This window comes from Aethalodelphis obliquidens, unplaced genomic scaffold, assembly GCF_003676395.1.
Source record: "Aethalodelphis obliquidens isolate GAN/ISIS:26980383/991018 unplaced genomic scaffold, ASM367639v1 scaffold6, whole genome shotgun sequence".
NCBI lineage: Eukaryota > Metazoa > Chordata > Mammalia > Artiodactyla > Delphinidae > Aethalodelphis > Aethalodelphis obliquidens.
In genome coordinates, this window is record NW_020837950.1 from 23,801,023 (window position 1) to 23,820,512 (window position 19,490).

At 48.9% G+C, this 19,490-nt stretch overlaps 1 pseudogene; it reads left to right on the forward strand.

The window, feature by feature from the left end:
- The first annotated feature begins 8,678 nt into the window (after positions 1-8,678).
- Positions 8,679-16,848, forward strand: LOC113618693 (60S ribosomal protein L21 pseudogene; annotated as a pseudogene).
- The last annotated feature ends 2,642 nt before the right edge of the window (positions 16,849-19,490 follow it).

A 19,490-nucleotide genomic window follows, 5' to 3' on the forward strand; every position in this document is an offset into this window, starting at 1 on the left:
GAAGGCGAATGCATCAGAGAACTGAAGGTTAATAGCCCCGATGCAACCCTGTGGACCAGACCTTTCCTAAGAAGAAGGTGGAATTAGATACACTTAGCAAGCGTTTCCTTAGTTAGGTACAACGATGGCCTCAGAAGCTCTGGAGATCTCTCTGAGCCTTAGTTTCGCATTTGCAAAATGGGAAATAGGGATACAAAAGCAGGTCTTGGAGACAGCAGGGGTTACACATGGGGCCCGGCACAAAGAAAGACACAGTCATTGTTCCTCCCTCCCCTGAGTGCCCATGAGGGTGTTTCAGGGGGAAAATGTCCCCAGTGCAGAGTGGTGAGGGGCCTTTGGGGAAACCATGGCTTAGCAGGCAACCAGTTCTAAGCTTGAGGCCACTGACGTCCAGTCCCCACTACTCCCTGGTTCTCTGCCAAAGGGAGTGGGAAGGAGAGGGGGAATTTGAAGTTCACAGGAGCAGAAAGAGGAAGAGAAAGAGAGGGGGCGAGCACAAGGCGGAACAGACAGGAGGCAACTGGCCAGCTGGGGAGAAGAGGCGGGTAGCGGCCAGGAGGGTCTGCAGAACAGCTTCCCCAGGAGCAGGGGCCACGGGGCCTGTGGGTCCCACCCAGCCACCGAGGGAAGGGATGGCGGGGAGGGCCACTGTTGGTTCTCCCGAGGCTCGGGGAGATTTCAGGCTCTTGCTGCCTGTCACTTACATGGCCATGGGCACCAGCCCCACTGGCACCTCCCAGAACCCCAGGCAGACACCACTAACTGAGGCTGGGTCGCTGTCCCAGAGCTGGAGCTTTTCTATCTCAGGCCTTTGTCACGATGCAGCTCCCTGCTTATTCTTGATCTCTTCTCAGGAGTCCAGCTGGTGGGTGAGAGAGGGAAACGAGGTGAAGGGCATCCAGGAGGAAAGCAGGTGCTACAGAGAGAGAAATGGGAGTGGGGAGGGGAGGGCCTCCATCTTCGCTTTGCCAACTTCAGAGCCAAGAGGCTAATGGCAGATACATCAGACATGGCGCCCCAGATGAACTCAGATACTGGGGACAGACCAACAACAGGGAGCTGCACGGTAACTGGCTAAGGCGCAGGCCCCAGTCCCTGAGTCCTGCCCACCAGACCGCCCACAGCACTTCGCCCGGCCCCATGGGTGGCCACCAGGGCGGCGCCGAGGCTAGCGAAGCCCCACCTCTCTGCCCCTTCCTCCTCCTGCCCATATTCAGAAAGCTTCCCAGGCTGACAGGGACCCAAACCAGAATGCTGTCTCTCTCTGCAGAGGGAACTCCTTATATGGCCTCGATCCCCTTCAAGGACCGTCGGTATTTCTCTGTCTGGACGCCACACGGCTCTAGTGTTCAGGCGAGAACCTTCTTTGCAAATTCTTGACAACACTGTTTTTTAAATTTTTACACCTCCCGCTCCCCTTATATTTGAGCACGCTGAAATGTGTCTAAAAGGATCTGTCGTTCTTCCTGGGCCTTTATTCCTTTGCTCTTTCCGTCTACCCTGCTGCCCTGGTTGGTCCTGTGTTAGATGTTAATAACTTTAGAAACAACTCTAAGGAGTCGCGGGGAAGTGCTAGGCTGTTACCTCCTGAATATGCAGATGGAATTTCCCCCTCCCTGCAAACCCCTGACATTTCTAAAGTTTGTTTCATTCCCTTCGTCACCACCACTCACCCCTCTGGCTTTATGTCTTGTTTATTATCCCTTTAAATTACATACCCCCATAAGAGAGAGAGGGAAAGTTGCACAAGGAGAACAAAGAAAGTTAAGGCCTTTTAAAGTACATTTATGGAGGCTTTTCATGAACCTCACAAACGGAGTAAAAAACAAGTGTGAAAGGATTTTTCAAGAAAGGAACATGCTTTTGCAATTTGCTGGAAGTTTTCCCTTGCGTTCCAGAAAAGCAGCCTCCCCATTACTCACGAGGGAAGCACGCAGGCCAGGGGGGAAGGGGAATCAGGGAATAAAAACAGGCCTTCCCCCCCGTCCATGTGCAAGCAGCACTTAATAATCAAATTGAAAAAACACACAAATGAAATTAAAACGTTTTCCAAATGGGCTGCAGCCCTGAGGCCAGACTTCATGGGGCCATGGCCAGCGAATTTGTATCTTTGCCTTAATTGGGCTCCAGGCAAAGCGGCTGTTAGAAAAGCCAGATTCTGGTGTCAGCGGGAGGGGAGGACACGACCAGTAGAGGCAGAGAGGCTGCTGGGGAACAGCAGCCCAGCCTCTCTGTGTTCTCGTCTCCCGGGGGCGTCACTCATCACCTGGGACTCAGTTTCTAAGCCTGCTCAGACCTCTCCCCTATGGCAGGAACCCTCGCTTGGCCCTGCATCTGCACCAGCTCACTCACTTACTTGCTCATTCACTCCCTCAGTCCCAACAGCGTACAGCTTTGTCGCCAATCTTAAAGCAAAAACAGAAAAAAACCCCAAAAGCCAAAAATGTCTCTTGACCCCCTTCCACTCTGGCTGCGACCCCATCGCCTGTTCAGCTGTCCGTACTCGCTGTGTCCAGTCACTCCCTTCCCAGTCTCTCCTGAGCCCCGGCAGGTCTGCTGTTTGCCTCCGTCACTCTGCCAAAGCTGGTCAAGGTCAGTGGTCCCTCTGTCTGTATGTGATAAACCCAGGTCTCAGGCCTCGTCTTTGACCCACCAGTAGTAGGGGTCCAGCACCTCCTGCTGGAGAAGACACTGTGCTCGCTTGGCTTCACCCCACTACTTTCTCTGGGTTTTCCTCCACCCTGGCAAGTGCTTCAGAGCCGCCTTGGCGGGTCCGTCCTCTTTCCTGCCCTCTTACATCGGGGCACCCGGTGTGCACTCCTTGGACCTTCTCTTTATGCTCATTCCCTTGGTGACCTCATTCAGTCTCCTGGTTTTGAAATTATCTAATATGCTGATGACTCCTGCATTTTAATCTCCTTTTCCCAGCTTCTCTCCTGAATTTCAGACTTGTGTACCCAGCTGCCTACTCAACATCTCCACTTGGGTATCAAATAGATAGTTTAAACTTAACATGCGGAAAATCGATTCAAGTCCAAAATCTTTACAACGAGCCTACACATTCTACCACTCGTACGACTTTTTCACCTTCCTCTAGCAACACTGGCTCCTTGCTGTTCCTCGAAAAGGCCAAGCAGGGGACTTCCCCGGTGGTCCAGTGGTAAAGAATCGGCCTTCCAATGCAGGGGATGTGGGTTCGATCCCTGGTCGGGGAACTAAGATCCCACAGGCCGTGGGGCAACTAAGCCCGCGCGCCACAACTACTGAGCTTGCGTGCCTCAGCGAGGGAGCCTGTGTGCCGCAAACTACAGAGCCCATGTGCCCTGGAGCCCACGCACCACAATTAGAGAGAAGCCCCTGCACCACAACGAAAGATCCCTCAGGCCTCAACGAAGACCCTGCGTGCCGCTACTAAGACCCAATGCAGCCAAAAAAAAAAAAAAAAGGCATGAAAGTAGCTAGTACATAACAAGTATTCAATAAAATGTACAACTGTAAAAAATTTTAAAAGGCCAGGCAGGGCTCCACTCTGGGGCCTTTGCATTGACTGTTTCCTCTCCTTTGGAAGACTCTAATTCCAGATATTCACACAGCTAACTTTAGAGTTTTTAAAAAAGTTTTCCTGAACCACGATCCAATCAAATGCATGGTTTTTGTTGAGTCTCTTTAGCCTCTTTTAATCTAGAACTTCCTCAACAATTAAAAATAATGATATTGATTTTTTTAAAGAAACCATCTCGAGGGCTTCCCTGGTGGCACAGTGGTTGAGAGTCCGCCTGCCGATGCAGGGGACACGGGTTCGTGCCCCGGTCCGGGAAGATCCCACATGCCGCGGAGCGGCTGGGCCCATGAGCCATGGCCGCTGAGCCTGCACGTCCGGAGCCTGTGCTCTGCAATGGGAGAGGCCACAACAGTGAGAGGCCCACGTACCGCAAAAAAAAAAAAAAAAAAAAAGAAACCATCTCGAGCATCTTATTGAGAGTCACATGGTCTGCAGCGGCCTGGCCATCTCCACTTCATGTCATTTAACTTGTTCTTCTATCCCCTGTATTGCCTGGAAACATGACCTCTTTTCTGTCCTTCTAGCGCTGTTTCTCTTGATAGCATCTGACATTCCTTCCTGTTGCCTTGAGCTCTCTGCTGGTTCCCTGTCTATGTCACTGGCAGCTCCTTCTCAGCCAGCCTCCTTTCAAGTTACTTATCCTTCCTCACTCATGTGGCCACCTGAAATGTCAATGTTTCCCCAAGGTTTTGTTCCCAGCCACCATTATTCTCATTATGTGTAAATTTGTTTACTTACATTTCTCCATCTACTCTCTTTATACTAATGGTCCCAAAGTTATGGCTCAAACTATCTGCTAGAATCTCCAGTTGGATGGTATTCATTCTTCCACTCTCTTTCTCTCTCCTAAGCTGTCTTTCTAGAACCAGCTATGTGACAGGCGTTGCGGATGAAGTTAAGAACAAGGCACATGTACTCCCTGCCCTCATGGAGCTCACTATCTATGAGGGAAGATAGACTGTAAAGAAATAGACTGGAGAGTGGGCAGGGGCAAAACAGTGGGCCTCTCACTGTTGGTCACATTGAGGACTTTGGACTATAGCTAAGAGGACAGAGAAGTCCCTGATCAGATCTCTTCAGTTTGCCCTCAAGACAGTCATTCCGACTACAATGCAGAAAACAGGAACAAAAGCAGATGGGTATGCACAGGTAGGTAGGGAACAGGTAAGAGTTGATGATGCCATCTCAAACTCAGCATAGCCCAAACTGGTCATTATCTTTTCTTAAGACCTGCACTAGTTTTTCTTATCCAACCACCCAATTATCTAGGCTTGAAGCCAAGAGCCACTGCCTTAATTCAGAGTCTCACAGTTACTGCAGTGGTCTCCTAGGTGACCTGTCTCCCTCTACTTCATCTTCACTGTGGAGGGTATGGGTTTTTCTTCACCTCTTCCCCCTCTTCCCACCTACTTTCTGGAGTTGTTGCATCCAAGGGAATTGAACATTGCTGTAATGCAACTCAAGGAGACCCTGTATGCCACACATAGGTGCTGAGACTCTGCTAGCCAATTTACTTGTATACTACGAGACACACCTGGCACGTTCTTTAAGGCATCCCAATGTCAGAACAGACTTCCATCTTAAAATTTTATTCCTCCTCCTCCACCTGCAAGACCTCAAGTCCCCTCTATCCCCTGACAAGACATTGGGCTGGTGAAGTGGATAGTGGCTGACACCTAAGGAGGGGCACATGGTGGAGTGAGTGGGAAGGGCGGGAATAGGAAGCTAAAAGCAAAGGGGCTCAAAAGGAGTTGAGATAGGACCCAAGGAAGAACTTCTTAGGTACTCTCTGAGGGCTGGAGGGTGACTGTGGGGTTGCCCCAATATTTTAAATGTTAATATGACATGGAGAGGAGTTAAGTTATCCAAGGAGCCCACTCAAAACTCCTCAACACACTCTGGACCAGAATTGGGCTGGTCTATAGCCCTTGAACTTTATTTGGAAGTGAATGAACTTTCTTCAAAGGTGGATACACACATGTTTGCATGTGCTTCCCTGGTTAGGGAGGCAGTGTGTCCTTACGCTCCCCTTCTCACAGGTGAGCAGATGTGTAGATTCCTCCACCATGGAGACAAAAGGCTAAGGAAATGAACGAACGGATGAAGAAGTGAATGCCATGCACTGTGATGTGTTGGACACATCATCACTCAACACAGGTGCGATGCTGTCTCCTTTCTGAGAGTCAAGATCATAGGCAAGGAATAGGCCAAGAGTGCACACTAGGATATTTGGGAAGGAAAGGTAGAGCTGACGGGGAGGTGGTAGAGCCAGGAAAAGGGGAAGTAGAGGGTGGCTGGAGAGCTAAGAGCTGTCGTTTAGGTTTCCCATGGCTCTCCTACGACTACTATATTCTTTGCTTATGGGAGAAGAGTAGTTCTTCAAAGAGCTGAGAAAATTCTTTTTAATTCTGAAGTTGAGAGCTCCCTTCAACTCTTCCCAGGTCCTCAGCCTTGAGCACAAGTGAAAAGGTATGAGTTGCAAGGTTGAAGGTGTAAAGGAAAGTTCAGCTGATTTGAGCCTTCCCATCAGGGCCATGTAGGTAGATGAGTTATAGGGTCAAAGGAGGTTGCATTTCAGAGTGTTTAGGCATGGTGTGTCACCTCCTCAGAGACCCCAAGGACGTGAGGACCCTGTGGCAGCCAGAAAGTCCTTCTAAGTTCAGATCTTTATGTTGGATCTTTTCCTGGAGCAAATGGACACTAAAAGTCAACAGTGACTAATATTTCTTGAGTATCCACAGAAGTTGGGCCTGAAGAACCCAGAGGCAGTCCTTAAAATATTTGTTCTTAAATATTTATGTAGCTCTGACAGTGGGCTGAGCATGATATATGGAGGAGAAAGGTGAGCAATGTAAGCTCCCTTTTTACTAAAGTATAGTTTAGTAAGGCAAGGAAGACAATGACACAAAAATATTGTGATTCAACGAAGGAAGAACTATAAGAGAGCATAGTCTCTGTGGCTGAGGGAGTGTCGAGGAGTGCATGGCCAACTCTTCTTGATTAAACCAGGAAAGGAACTTTTGAAATGGGTGTTGATGGATGAATATGAGTTCTCCAGAAAGAGGTGCAGAAGATGCCTCTGGGCTGGCTCTCTAGACCAAAGGATCATGTAACCTTAAAAGACATGGGGAGAACAAGAACTGGAAGCAGGGACTTGAACAGATACTTGTACACCAATGCTCAGAGCAGCATTACTCAAAATTGCTAAAAGATGGACACAACCCAATGTCCACTGATAATGAATGAATAAACAGAATGTGGCATATACATACAATGGAATATTTTCAGCCTTAAGAAGGAACGAAATTCTGACACATGTTACAACATGGATGAAACTTGAAGACATTATGCTAAGTGAAAAAAGCCAGACACAAAAAGACAAATACTGTAGGATTCCATTTATATAAAGTACCTAGAGTAGTCAAATTCATAGAGTCAGAAAGTAGAATGGTGGTTGCCAGGGGCTGCAGGAAGGGAGAATGGGGATTTGTTGTTTAAGAGGTTCAGAGTTTCAGTTTGTGATGATGGAAAAGTTCTGGAGATGGATGGTGGTGATGTTTGCACAACAATATGAATGTACGTGATGTTACTAAACTGTACACCTAAAAATGGCTAAAATGGTAAATTTCATGATATGTCTATTTTATCACAATTTAAAAAAATTAACAAGAAAAAGGATGTGGGGAGAGAGATAACTGAGATGTTTCTGGAGAATGGTGAACGCATAGGTATGACCAAAACTTTAGGTGTGGGTTAGAGACTGACCAGCTAAATTTAGTCCAGTTAATGAAGTTTTGTACCTAAGGAGGTGGGACTTTACATCAGGTGTAATGGAAAGTTAACAGAGGTTTGAAGCAGGCAAGAACCAAGGTATTTTAGGAAAGTTTTAGCTTTCAGAAGCTGAAAAGGCTCTGAGGAGGTGAAAGCTAAGGAAGAGGCTCCTACAGTAGCCTCTGTATCAGATTTGATGAGAGCTGGAACTTGCCACGGAGATGAGGAGGTGGGAGCGTCAAGAGATGAAGCTGAATTGACAGGGACATATGTCTATAGAATTAAGTGTGAAGTTGAGGGATCATGGGAAGCTGAGGATGCATCCGAGCCTTCTGGCTTGGGGGACCGAGTGGACAGTGGGAACAACCACTAACTTAAGGATTTCAGGGAGAAGAGTGTGTTTTGTGGGGAAGAATACACATTTAATTTAAGACCTGTATAAGTTTAAAATGCACTTGTATTTAGTGCCATGTGATTATGTAATGTCTTTGGTCTCCGTTTCTTTCACTGTGCTGTTCTTGTCTCTAAAGCTAGAGTTTTAAGCACACAGATCTGGTGCATTCATTCATTCATTCATTCGTTCATTCATTCATTCAAGAAGCACTGATTGAGCACATTTGCATTGATTATTCATTTATTCAACCTTCATCTCTGTTCTGGCCCAATACCAAGAATAAGCAGTAAATCTGGGCATGGAATACAGTTATTCTGCCATTAGGTTTTTTCCACTGTGCAATAGCTTCCTCTTACTAAAGAAAGCAAGCAAGGTATACAACAGGCCCTCTCTATGCTCAGATCTCATTTAAATTTTCCCAATAACCCTATGAGACAAGTACTGTTATAATTTTTCAGGGAGGGAACGATTATAAAGGGACAACAGGAGATATGGGGGATGATGGATATTTTCATTGTGATTGCAATAATCGTTTAACTGGTATATATATATATATATATATATGTATATATATATATATATATATATACACACAAGTCAAAACTTACCAAATTATACATTTTAAATTTGTAAAGCTCATTGCATGATAATTATACCACAATAAAGCTGTTTTATAGAATTTTTGGTCAATAACTACAAAGTAACTTTCGATAAGGTGTCATTTGCTGAGAAGTCAATAATTTAGTTATAAATGACAAACAAAAAACCTGTCCCTCTGTGTTTCTACCCCTTAGACCTCTGTTTCTCATTTTTTTGGTAGCCAGTTTTCCCCCCGTACTTTCTTCTCCAGAATGGCTTTGTTTCAAATAGAGCTGAGTTTTTTGTTTGTTTGTTTCAGGTGTAATTTACAGAGGTCAAATTTACCCTTTTTAGTGTACAGTCCTGTGTGTTTTGACAAACACATACATGTGTATAACCACCACCACAATCAAGATAGAAAGCAACCTTTCGGCCGGAACTGCCATCTTCCCGTAATTCACCAAAATGACCAACACAAAGGGAAAGAGGAGGGGCACCCGCTACATGTTCTCTAGGCCTTTTAGAAAACATGGAGTTGTTCCTTTGGCCACATACATGTGAATCTACAAAAAAGGTGATATTGTAGATATCAAGGGAATGGGCACTATTCAAAAAGGAATGCCCCACAAATGTTACCATGGAAAACTGGAAGAGTCTACAATGTTACCCAGCATGCTGTTGGCATCATTGTAAACAAACAGGGTAAGGGCAAGATTCTTGCCAAGAGTATTAATGTGCGTATCGAGCATATTAAGCACTCTGACAGCTGAGATAGCTTCCTGAAACGGGTGAAGGAAAATGATCAGAAAAAGAAGGAAGCCAAAGAGAAAGGTACCTGGGTTCAGCTGAAGCGCCAGCCTGCTCCACCCAGAGAAGCACACCTCATGAGAACCAATGGAAAGGAGCCTGAACTGCTGGAGCCCATTCCCTATGAATTCATGGCATGATGGGGGTAAAGAAAATTAAAAGACCTGAAGTGTTAAAAAAAAAAAAGATAGAACGCATTTCCGTCCTCCCCCAGATTCCCTTGTGCCCCTTAGACGTCAATCCCCTTTCCTCAACCCCAGCTCCTGGCAGCCTCTGATGTATTCTTTTTCCCTACAGTTTTGCCTTTTCCAAAATGTCGTATAAATGGAATTATACAGTAGGGAGCCCTTGGAGTCTGCTTCTGTCACTTTGCACAGGCTTTCTCCACCTCAACACTGTTGACACTGGGGCCAGATCACACTTTGCTGTGGGGCTGTCCTGCGCACTGTAGGATGTTTAGTAGCGTCCCTGGCCTCCACCCACTAGATGCCAACAGCATCTCCCTCCTAGACTGTCACAAACAAAAATGTCTTCAGATATTGCCAGATGTCCCCTGGGGGTCAAAATCACCCCTGGTTGAGGACCTCTGACCTAGAATAATGCATTTGAGATCACATGTGTTGTTGTATGTAAGTTTCCATCCTTTTTACTTAGCTCATCGTAACTACTACCACATACTGTCTGTACAAAATAGGACCATGCAGAAGGAACTGGAAAGAACCGAACACAGACCCAAACCACGGTTGGAATAGGCCTCTCTGGGATGAGGAATGAGCTGGTATGGAGATAGAAGTTTCATTTTCCTCTGAAAGCATTTGTTTCTTCCAGACAGAGACTTGAAATATGGTAGTCAACTGCTCTCAATCCAAATGGGAGGTTTCACCTAAAATATCTACCGTTACCGAACTTCCCAGAACATAGCCACACTCAGGAGCGGACAACTGAAAAGACGGCAGGAGTGACTGTGAGGGCCGGTGCCCTGACCCACGGGCAGGGTGGGCAAATCTCTCCATCTCTTGGAATCTCACGTATCAAACAAGGATTATGGCCAGTGGGACGGTTAGCACTGCAATGAGGAAGTGCTGGGAAGTGAAGAAAGCAAGCAAGTTCCCTCTTCTCCAAGTGGCTGGGCGGACACAGCCATCTCACCACTCTGGTTTCCACTGTTTGCTTGTTGGCTCACTCGTGCATACTTTATGCTGTCTGTCCGCTAACAGCCTGTACCCACTTAATTGCCTGTGACCACACATCTGCTATGGTGGTGAGCGGCCGTCAATGCACTTAAGGGGTGGGAAGGGCTTTCGGCAGGGAAATGCTCTCCAAAATTCTGGAGCAGGGACTGGAGAGCAAAAAATGCCCTGTGCTTGGCCAGACATAGAGCCTTTGAGATCTGTGCTGATTGGATGGGGGCACTGAGGTTTCTGTTTGGAAGAAAAACACTTCTAGGGAAAGCACGAGTGGAATCAGCCTTTGCATTTCTCAAGAACACTGTTTATAATAATAGCAATCCCATGATTTTGCAAAGCTGCATTTGTTGACTGAGTTAAGTAAATAAATGAAGAAATTTCGTATACAGCTGTCCCAAGGCAAAAGTGGGAAACAGATAAAGCTGGTCATGGGTGCTTCCAGATCCTATGTTCAGCTCTTTTTTTTTTTTTTTTTTTTTGCTTTTTAATAAATTCAACAAATATTTAATGAGCAACTCCTAGGCTCCAGGCGCTGTGCTGTGAGGTAAGAAGTGGTATATGTTTAAAGTCATCACATGGTACACTTTAAATCTATTACAATTTTATTTGTCAATCATACCTTGGTAAAGCTGGAGAAAACAGTGTGAGAATGATAAAACACAGCCTTCACCCTCAAGTAGCTCACTGTTGTGTCCTGTGACAGCTGGGAACAGCTGGATTACTGTGTGATGCACAAACAATGGAAGCAAAGAGGTGGCCTGTGCTCTTCACCATCACACTCTGCTTTCTCATGGCGCGTGGGCGAGACTGTTTCTCAGATGCTAGATCCCAGATGAATTCATTCGACAAATATTATGTGTCGGACACTGTTCTTGGCACTGGGTGGATAGCAGTGGACAGAAAAGGATTAAAAAAATCTCTGTCCTCAGGGGTCTCATGGGGTGAGGCCCACAGTACAAAAGTAATTAGGTAAATGGTAGAGTAGATTTTACAGAGAAACATAAGGCAAGCAAGAGAAACAGGCAGTGCGGGGGACTAGGCTGCACTTTTCACTGGGGTAGTCAGGGAAGGCCTCGTATTTGAACAAACACCAGAAAGAGTTGAAAGGGCAGATATCTCTGGAAAGAACATTCCGAGCAGAGAAATTAGCAAGTTCAAAGGTCCTGGGGTAGAAGCATAGCATTTGAGGGCTAGTCGACAGCAAGGCCAATGTAAGCATAGAGTAAGCTGGGAGGAAAGCAGGAGACAAGGTCCAGGTGCAGAGCCACGTGTGGAGGGCTGAGGGTTATGGTGAAGACTTTGGTTTCTACTCTGCGTTGTGATAGTATGTGCTATAGTTTGAACATTTGTGTCCACCCCTGCCTGCCCCCCGCCCCCAGTCTTCAGATCCATATTGCTACTAAGATTCTACAGGGTTGGCCTGCCTGGGCTGAGTCTCATGTTGACATCACCCAAACTCCCAGCTACGACGCAGCTTTGCATGCCCATGGAAAATTCCTTTCCCAAGGCTGTGGCCAGTGCCAAAGTTTGTGTTCTCAACCACAATGCTAAGTGGCCTCCAGATCCTGGGCTATATCACCTCCAGGGTCAATCCTCCAGCACGCTCATCTTACAACAACAGCAGTCCTTGGAAGACCATACAGGAGCATAAAATAGCACACTGGTTGCCATGATTTTTAGCACCGCTCAACATGAAGTGGCACTCTTTGGTCCTCAAAGGTACTAGGAACCTTGGAAATAAATAACCACTTGTTCCAGTCTCTTAGGGAAAATAAAACATGGTGCCAGGACAAGAATAAAATGTCATTTATATATGTTGAGAGGCAACATGGTAGGAGAAGGGCGTGGGCTTTGGTGTTAGATGGACCTGACTCACCATCCTGACCTTATTGCTTATTTGCTGTGCAAGCTGGGGCCAGAGACAAAAGCTCTGCGTCCAGCAATTTTCTTACTTGGAAATGAAAACAGGGCCTCCTTGCAGGGTTGTCACATGAGTAAAGAAATGAAGTATAGGGTATATGACACATTAACGCTGGACGCGCAGGCTCAGCGGCCATGGCTCACGGGCCCAGCCGCTTCGCGGCACGTGGAATCTTCCCGGACCGGGGCACGAACCCATGTCCCCTGCATCGGCAGGCGGACTCTCAACCACTGTGCCACCAGGGAAGCCCAAAGATACTTCCATTATTCCTTGAGCACCCTTGCAGAGGCTGGGGTAGTACAGGGTGAGCAGCGCCGTGCGTGTGTGTGCAGGTGTGTGTGCGCGGGTGTAGTCCCGGCCTGAACCTATCTGAATTCATCCATGTAAGACTGGCTGTGTCTGGTAAAGAACTAGGTGAACTTCCAGGAGTGGGTTTGTGGGAAGATATTTGGGTAGAAGGAGAATAAGGGGACAGTTTTGTCAGGTGTTCCTAAGTGGGGACGGGAGAGTCAGCCTTGGACATTGTTGCCTGACCTGGTCCCAGAGATGTGAGTTTGAGGAGGGGCTGCCGGAAGACACCAGCTGAGTTATATTTATGAGATTCTAAGCCCCCCTGCTGTTGCTCATCCCCAGGGTGCCTCATGGACCCTTGTTTGGCTCTCTCCTCCTTCATCATGAGTATAACCAATTCCATTCGCTGTGGAAACTAAAAGCGTCGTGTCTGTTTTCCTGCTTAGAGTCTATAGCTACATCGCCATCTTTCCCATAGGCTGGGGAAGGCTAAGGAATCTCAAGTTGTATCTACTTGGATATATATGTAAATATGGAGGAAGAGGATGTTATAAAATTTTATGAGATGCTAAAAATGACCCTCACTTGAGTTATTCGATTCTTACTAAGACAAGCGTCTTCCTACTCCAACATCCCCAGGAAATAGCAGGCTTGCTCCAAAAACCCAACAAGATCATTCTCTGGTCTTTCTTCCCTCAGCTTGAGCTCATCTGGACTCTGACTCGCACGGTTTGCATCCCACTGAGGTTAGGGTGTTCGATTCCATTTCGGATTTACTTCCTTCTTGAGGGTAGACAGTTACAGTAATGGCTCCCAGTGGAGCCAGGGGTCCCTCCCTGTATCCACACCCTGGTGTCGTCTCCTCCCACATGGACTCAGAGCTTGGCCATGCGACTTGCTTTTGCTAATGGGACAGCAAATGTAACACAAGCGGAGACTGGAAAGTGATTGTGAGTTGAGTCTTTCCCTCTCTCCTGCTGCTTTTGGAACCTAGCCACCGTGTGGAGAAGCCAAGGTTGGTTTCTGGAGACATGCAGCCCAGCTAAGAGGCCGCATCCATGCCTAGATAAGTGAGGAAGGCCATCTTAGACTACCCAACCCCATTATGAGCTGCCAGATGGTAGCAGCCAGATGACCCCAGGTGAGATGACTAGAAGAACCATACTGCTGAGCCTAACCAAACTGCTGACCTCCAGAACCATGCATAAATAACATGGTGGTTGTTTCCAACCACAAGTTTGGGGATGGAATGTTACTCAGCAAAGGCTAAGTCACACAATATTCTTTCTGCCTTTTGTACTTTTCTACCAACTTACTAGCACTTTCATTCTGTCCACCACTCCTTCCGGAAGACAGTGCCCTCTGCCCCTCACAGGCACCTCAGCTGACCTTTCACCAAAGGGAAACTCATCCTGCACCCAGAAGCATGGGTTCCGTCAGCAAAGGTCCAATGGCTGTCGCTGTACTGCTTCCCCTTAAGAGTTAAGCTCTGACTTCACTGCATGCAAAGTTTCCTCTAAATTTTTTCTTTTTGGAAAAAAAATGTGGTTTTGCTTCCAAATGATGTTCCAAATGTATCTGGCTCACCAAGGAGTAATCCGTCAGCTGGAAAACGCAGCGATGCTGCTATTTTAGTATGGCACCAGGCCTCTGGCTTCTTGATCTGCCAGGGCTGCCGATGCTTCTTTATGGAAAACTAAATCAACCGCCTGAGATCCAGAGACTTGTCCCAAAGGGGTATTTCAGAAAGGAGAGGCCCTCTGCCTTCTTTCCATTCTGCCTCTTTCTACCCAACTCCTAACTCCTCCAGGCAAAATGGGTCTTCTTCCCTTGGGGCAACCGAACTTCTAAACTGCTTAAGTGGAGGCCCATCTGTTGTCCCTGACCCTTTGGCTTCTCCCCACACTCACCCTAATTGTTCTCTGATGAAGGCTAAACGTAAGCCTGTGTAACACTCCAAAAATGCACGGCTGGCCGAACCCAACATTACCAAGAGAGACAGCTATGAGAAAACAATATGCCTGTTTGCTCGACCTCCCTTTCTGCAGGCAGACTAATTCTGGAAACTTTCCCACCCTCCGAGGGCAGAGGTGCTTTGCTAATTCTGCCAAGTGTCAAAATGCACGGCGTTTGAACAGCTTCGTCAGGCTAGTGCTGTTGAGCAGACTGTCCCCTGGTAGAAACTCCTGTGTATTCCGTGCAGAAAGCATCTGCCCTGGACCCAGTAAAGGGCGCAGTTTAAGGAGGGGTCACTTCTTATGGAACTAGTTGCCTTTTCTCAGGCACTGCTCTTCCCTGAAAGAGATTAGCTGGGCAAAGGTCACTGAGGAGAAGCAGCGGCTCAGAGGTCACCTCAGGTACTGGGAATGACTCATCGACCACAGAGAAAGGGACTGGGGCTTGGAGTGAGACCAGTAGGATCCGGGCCCAGCCTAGTGGTCTAAATGTCAGCTGTGACCCGGGAAATGCACTCGGGATCCAAGCTTCCTAGGCCTCACTAATCTGGGTCAGAGAAGGCTCACGATGACAGTAAGGGATCTGGCCCCCCTTGCTTCTCTCCCTCCACCCAAAAGGTCCAGGAGCGTTCCCTTCTGTCTCACGTCTTCAGGGGAGCTTTCCTTGCCCCCACTCCCAGCCTGATCATCCCTGGAATCTGCTTATCTATCTCTCCCTCCTTTGTGCCCCTGCTGTGTCCTGGACATTTTCCTGTAGAGAACATCTACACTTGATTACGTTTACTTGTTTTCAGGATTTGCTCTTTCTAATGGACTAATGCTCTTCTACTAATGGACTCATGCCTCCTGCAGAGAGGGGATTTGTTGTATTTACTCCATATTCCCAACTGCCAGCCCAACGCGGCACTCAGCACTGAGGGGATGAGTGGTCCTTCGCATTTTCCATTGAACTCAGAGAAGCCAGCCCACCCGAGGTCACCCAGCAGCCGAGCGCCTGAGCCTGGATTTAGACCCAGGTTTGTCCTAATCTAAAACCTGTGCTCTTACGGTGCTCCACTGGCCTCCCCAGGCAGTAATCCCTGCCCGCCCCCCCACCATGAGCACCCTTACACGCACACAGTGGTCACAGGAGAGCATGGGCAGAATTACAGCTTGTCGGAGATGAAAATGATTTAAGACACCATGGAAACCAACTCAATTATTTAACACACGAGGAAACCGAGATTAAAGAAATTAAATTATTTGTGTGAGTTGATACGCTTTGGACCTACTTTAAAATTTGGTCTAGGGCTATTCCTGTCAATAATCATGTTCCATTTAATTTAACCCAGAGCCCCGTGGAAGATACATGACGGAGTGACAGACAGTTCCTGCCTTCGGAGAGATTTCAGTGTAGTTGGGAGAGAAATAGAAACTTAGCTATAAATACAGGGCAGGACACGAGGGGTTCGAAGCGGTTCAGGCCCTCAGAGGAGGCAGAACTCTCGCACTGACTTAGCAGAGTCAGGAAAGACTTCACACAGGAAATGATATTGAGATGAGCCTTGGCAAAGGGCTAGATGATGGACGGCTAGGGCAGGGGGCCCAGCACGTGCAATGGCACGGAGATGGGAAAGTGCATCCTGTGCACCTGAGGAATGGTAACATGCAAATGGTAAGTCTGCCGAGCTCTGGGCTTTACCTACAGGTGCAGGACGGTAGGTGAGGCTGCAGGGGGAACTGGGGCATGCTTCTGGGTGATGAGGGCAGATAGGAAACTAAAGCACCTCCAGCTGGTATCTGGGAGGAGAGCTGCTGCTGACAAGCCCCTTCGGGGAAGTGAGCAGAAGGGACAGAGACCTGGGGGTTTAACAGGACAGTAAGAGCAAGAGAAAAGCTAAGTAATTGAGACCCAATGAGAGCAGAGTTCTTTAGGCTACAAGAGAGGGGAAGAGGGATACCATTTTAAGGCAGTAACATGGCGTTTCTCTTCTGTTTCCCACTCTCCCGGTTTCACCCTAGATATCCATTTGCTTATAGGAGGAGGGAGGACTGTGTGTGCAGTAAGGAGGGGGGAGGGGGAGGGGGGGAGAGGACGTAGGGGTGGGGAGGGAAATCTGTGTGCAGATTCTTACTGATTACAGAAGGAATTCCAGAGAGAGACCCAGGTACTGGGTCTTTGGTCATTCAGAATAGGATTATGCAGAAAGTTCCAGGCTTAAGAACCAGACCATTATCTCAAGAAGGGATTTTCCAGATTCTTCTTCCTCTCTTAGTACATCAGGAGAAAGCCTACTACATATAAGATAGATAACCACCAAGGACCTACTGTATAGCGCAGGGGATTCTATTCAGTATTCTGTGATAACCTATAGGAGAAAATGATCTAAAAAAGAATGAAGATATGTATATGTATAGCTGAAAGGAAAAAAAAGAAAGAAAGAAAGCCTGAAGCTTGGAGTTCTCCCATATACACAGTAAGATGCCAACGCCAGTCATTTAGGCCTCGTGGGAGTCAGAAAGGAGGGGACAGAAGTATTAGAAGAGCCCACCCTTTCTCTCTACCTGAGAATCTTAAAAAAGAGGAGGAAGTAAACAGACTGAGAAGACCCAGGCCATCAGCAGAAACGCCCTGCCTGTCCCCACCTCTGGGCCTACAGAGGGAGGGTGTTAGAGAAGTTAGTGTCACCCTTGGGACCTTGGGAGGAAGCCACTGCATATGCCGCCCCATTAGAACCCAGGGAACAGTCACAGAAAAGGAGCTCTGCATGGTCAGCATGAGTGAGGCCTGAAGTTCAGCTTCCCTGGACCACCCTCAGTCTCATGGGGGGGCAGATGCAGAGCTGGGAGCCAATGGGCCCACCGAGGGGGCCTTCTGTTTGGAGACAAGGTGACCTCTCAGCTAACAGAGTGGAGAGAGCTGGGCCTGCAGCCCAACTGAGACCGAGACACCAAATCGTCGCTGGGAGCACTACCTGGGCTGGAAGAATGGGTAACACCTTGAGTACTGGGGGCCAGGAGGTCAAATATGACCCAACCGGAAAAAAAAAAAAAAAAAAAAGGCTCCCTGAAGACCAATGGGCAGCACACATCCAGGGGCCTTCATGAGAATGAAGAACTCACTGCCCCTGGTGCCATGAGGGGAGAAAGCCCCCCTCGCCCCATACTCTGGGGCCTCTAGTGTGGGGAGACAGAGGGAGCCGCGGCTATCAAAGACACAGAGTGTTTTTCCTGAAGGCCAAACATTATCCGAAGGGTTTGAAATATCAGCTCAAAGTTTAACTGGATTGACATTTAGTTTTTCCTCCCCATCCCACTAACTAGTGGGTGTGGCTCAGAGGAAAAAGACCAGATTAGTTCTAAGCAAAATAATGCTACTCTGTTTACCCTTCGCATCCGATATGTGGTGTGAGTTATATTTGTGCAACTGGCTTCTCTGAGCCTCAGGACATCACCGGGCCTGGCGAGTAGCCAGCGAGCCTGTGAAGACCAGCCCAGGCCCCTCTTACAAGGTGGGCTCTGCACGGGCCTTCCTGGCAGAGCTGCAGGCCACCTGGCTCACATCACACAGTACAGCAGGGCCTGGTGGACAGTGGCCCAAGCAGAGGTGGGGTCTCTGCTTCATAAGGTGGGAACCAGGACTGGGGCTGGCCCCGCGGGAGGGGAGGAGGGAGCTACGCAGTAGTGGGCGCTAATAAGGAGAAGAAAACAGAAGGGAAGTAAGATGCAGGAAGGAGCCTTAGGAAGATGAGAAGTGAAGACTTGATGTCCGTGAGAGGACCCAAAGCTGGGCCAGGATCTTTGCCCCACTCCCGGAAGGTGGAAAATGGCCCGCCGCGGGGCTGGGAAGCCGGAGTGCCCTGCAGGGATGGGCTGGGAGATTGTGGGGAGAATCTCCAGTCTGAGCTTCCGTGGACAGAGCGGGGCAGAGAGAGCTGGGGGAGAGATGCAGAAGAAGGTGGACACTAGTGACCCTGATTACTGAGCGCTCTGCACACAGTCAGGGTCACAGCTTCGGGAGGTTGCCCTCAAGGGGCAGAGGCCCAGGAGGAACGCTCAGGCCCGTGCGGGCGCAGCAGAGGCAGCGGGCCGGCCGGCGGGGGGCGTCTGGGGGTGCCGAGGGGCGCTGCCCCGGCCTGGCCCGGTCCACGGTTGCCCCCGTCCACCTGCGGGAAGCAGCGGCTTTCCTCCACAGCCCGCCGGCCTGGGAGCTCGGCTTTCGCGGGGCGCTGCTGCCCCCTCCCGGGTGCGCTCGCAGGCCCTGGGCGCCGCGGGAGCTGCTTCGCCGCCAGGAACCTCAGGGCTGGGGCGGGGCCTGTGGGCCGCTTCCCGCGGCGATTCCCTCCCCGGTGTCCGACTCCGCTGCTCAAGCCCGGCCCCTCTAACGCACATGCCTTGGAAATCACTTCAGTCCATCCTCCGTCTCGGGCCGCATCCCCGTGTCTTCTCTGGCAGCTCCACTGTCTTGTCCCTCGCACGGTGGAGCTCGGTGATGAAGGTGCCACCGTGGGCTCACACAGGCATCCGGGCCCCAGGCCGTCCTCGAGCCCCTGAATCTCAGGTGCTCCCGGGGCGGAACAGGGTCCCAGGGAGGATGCTTGTCAAGGGGCTGGTGGCACCGGTCCTCCCACAGGGGAAGTTCAGGTGACTAGTGTCCACTTTCTTCTCTGTCTCCCTGCACCCCTCTCTCTCTGCCCTCCTCTGTCCACAGAAGCTCAGACTGGAGATTCTCCTCACAATCTCCCAGCCCATCCCTGCAGGGCATTCTGTCTTCCCAGCCCCGCAGTGGGCCATTTTCCACCCTCTGGGCATGGGGCAAAGACCCTGGCCCAGCTTTGGGTCCTCTCACGGCCATCAAGCCCGCACTTCACATCTTCCTAAGGCTCCTTCCAGCATCTTACTTTCCTTGCATTTTTCTTCTCTTTATTAGTTCCTACTGCAGCATAACTCTTTCTTCACCTTCACGCAAACCCTCTCCCTGATCGTTAACTCTCCTTTACAGCTCCACTGACCACACTCTGCCTTCCAGCCCCATCATCGCCCT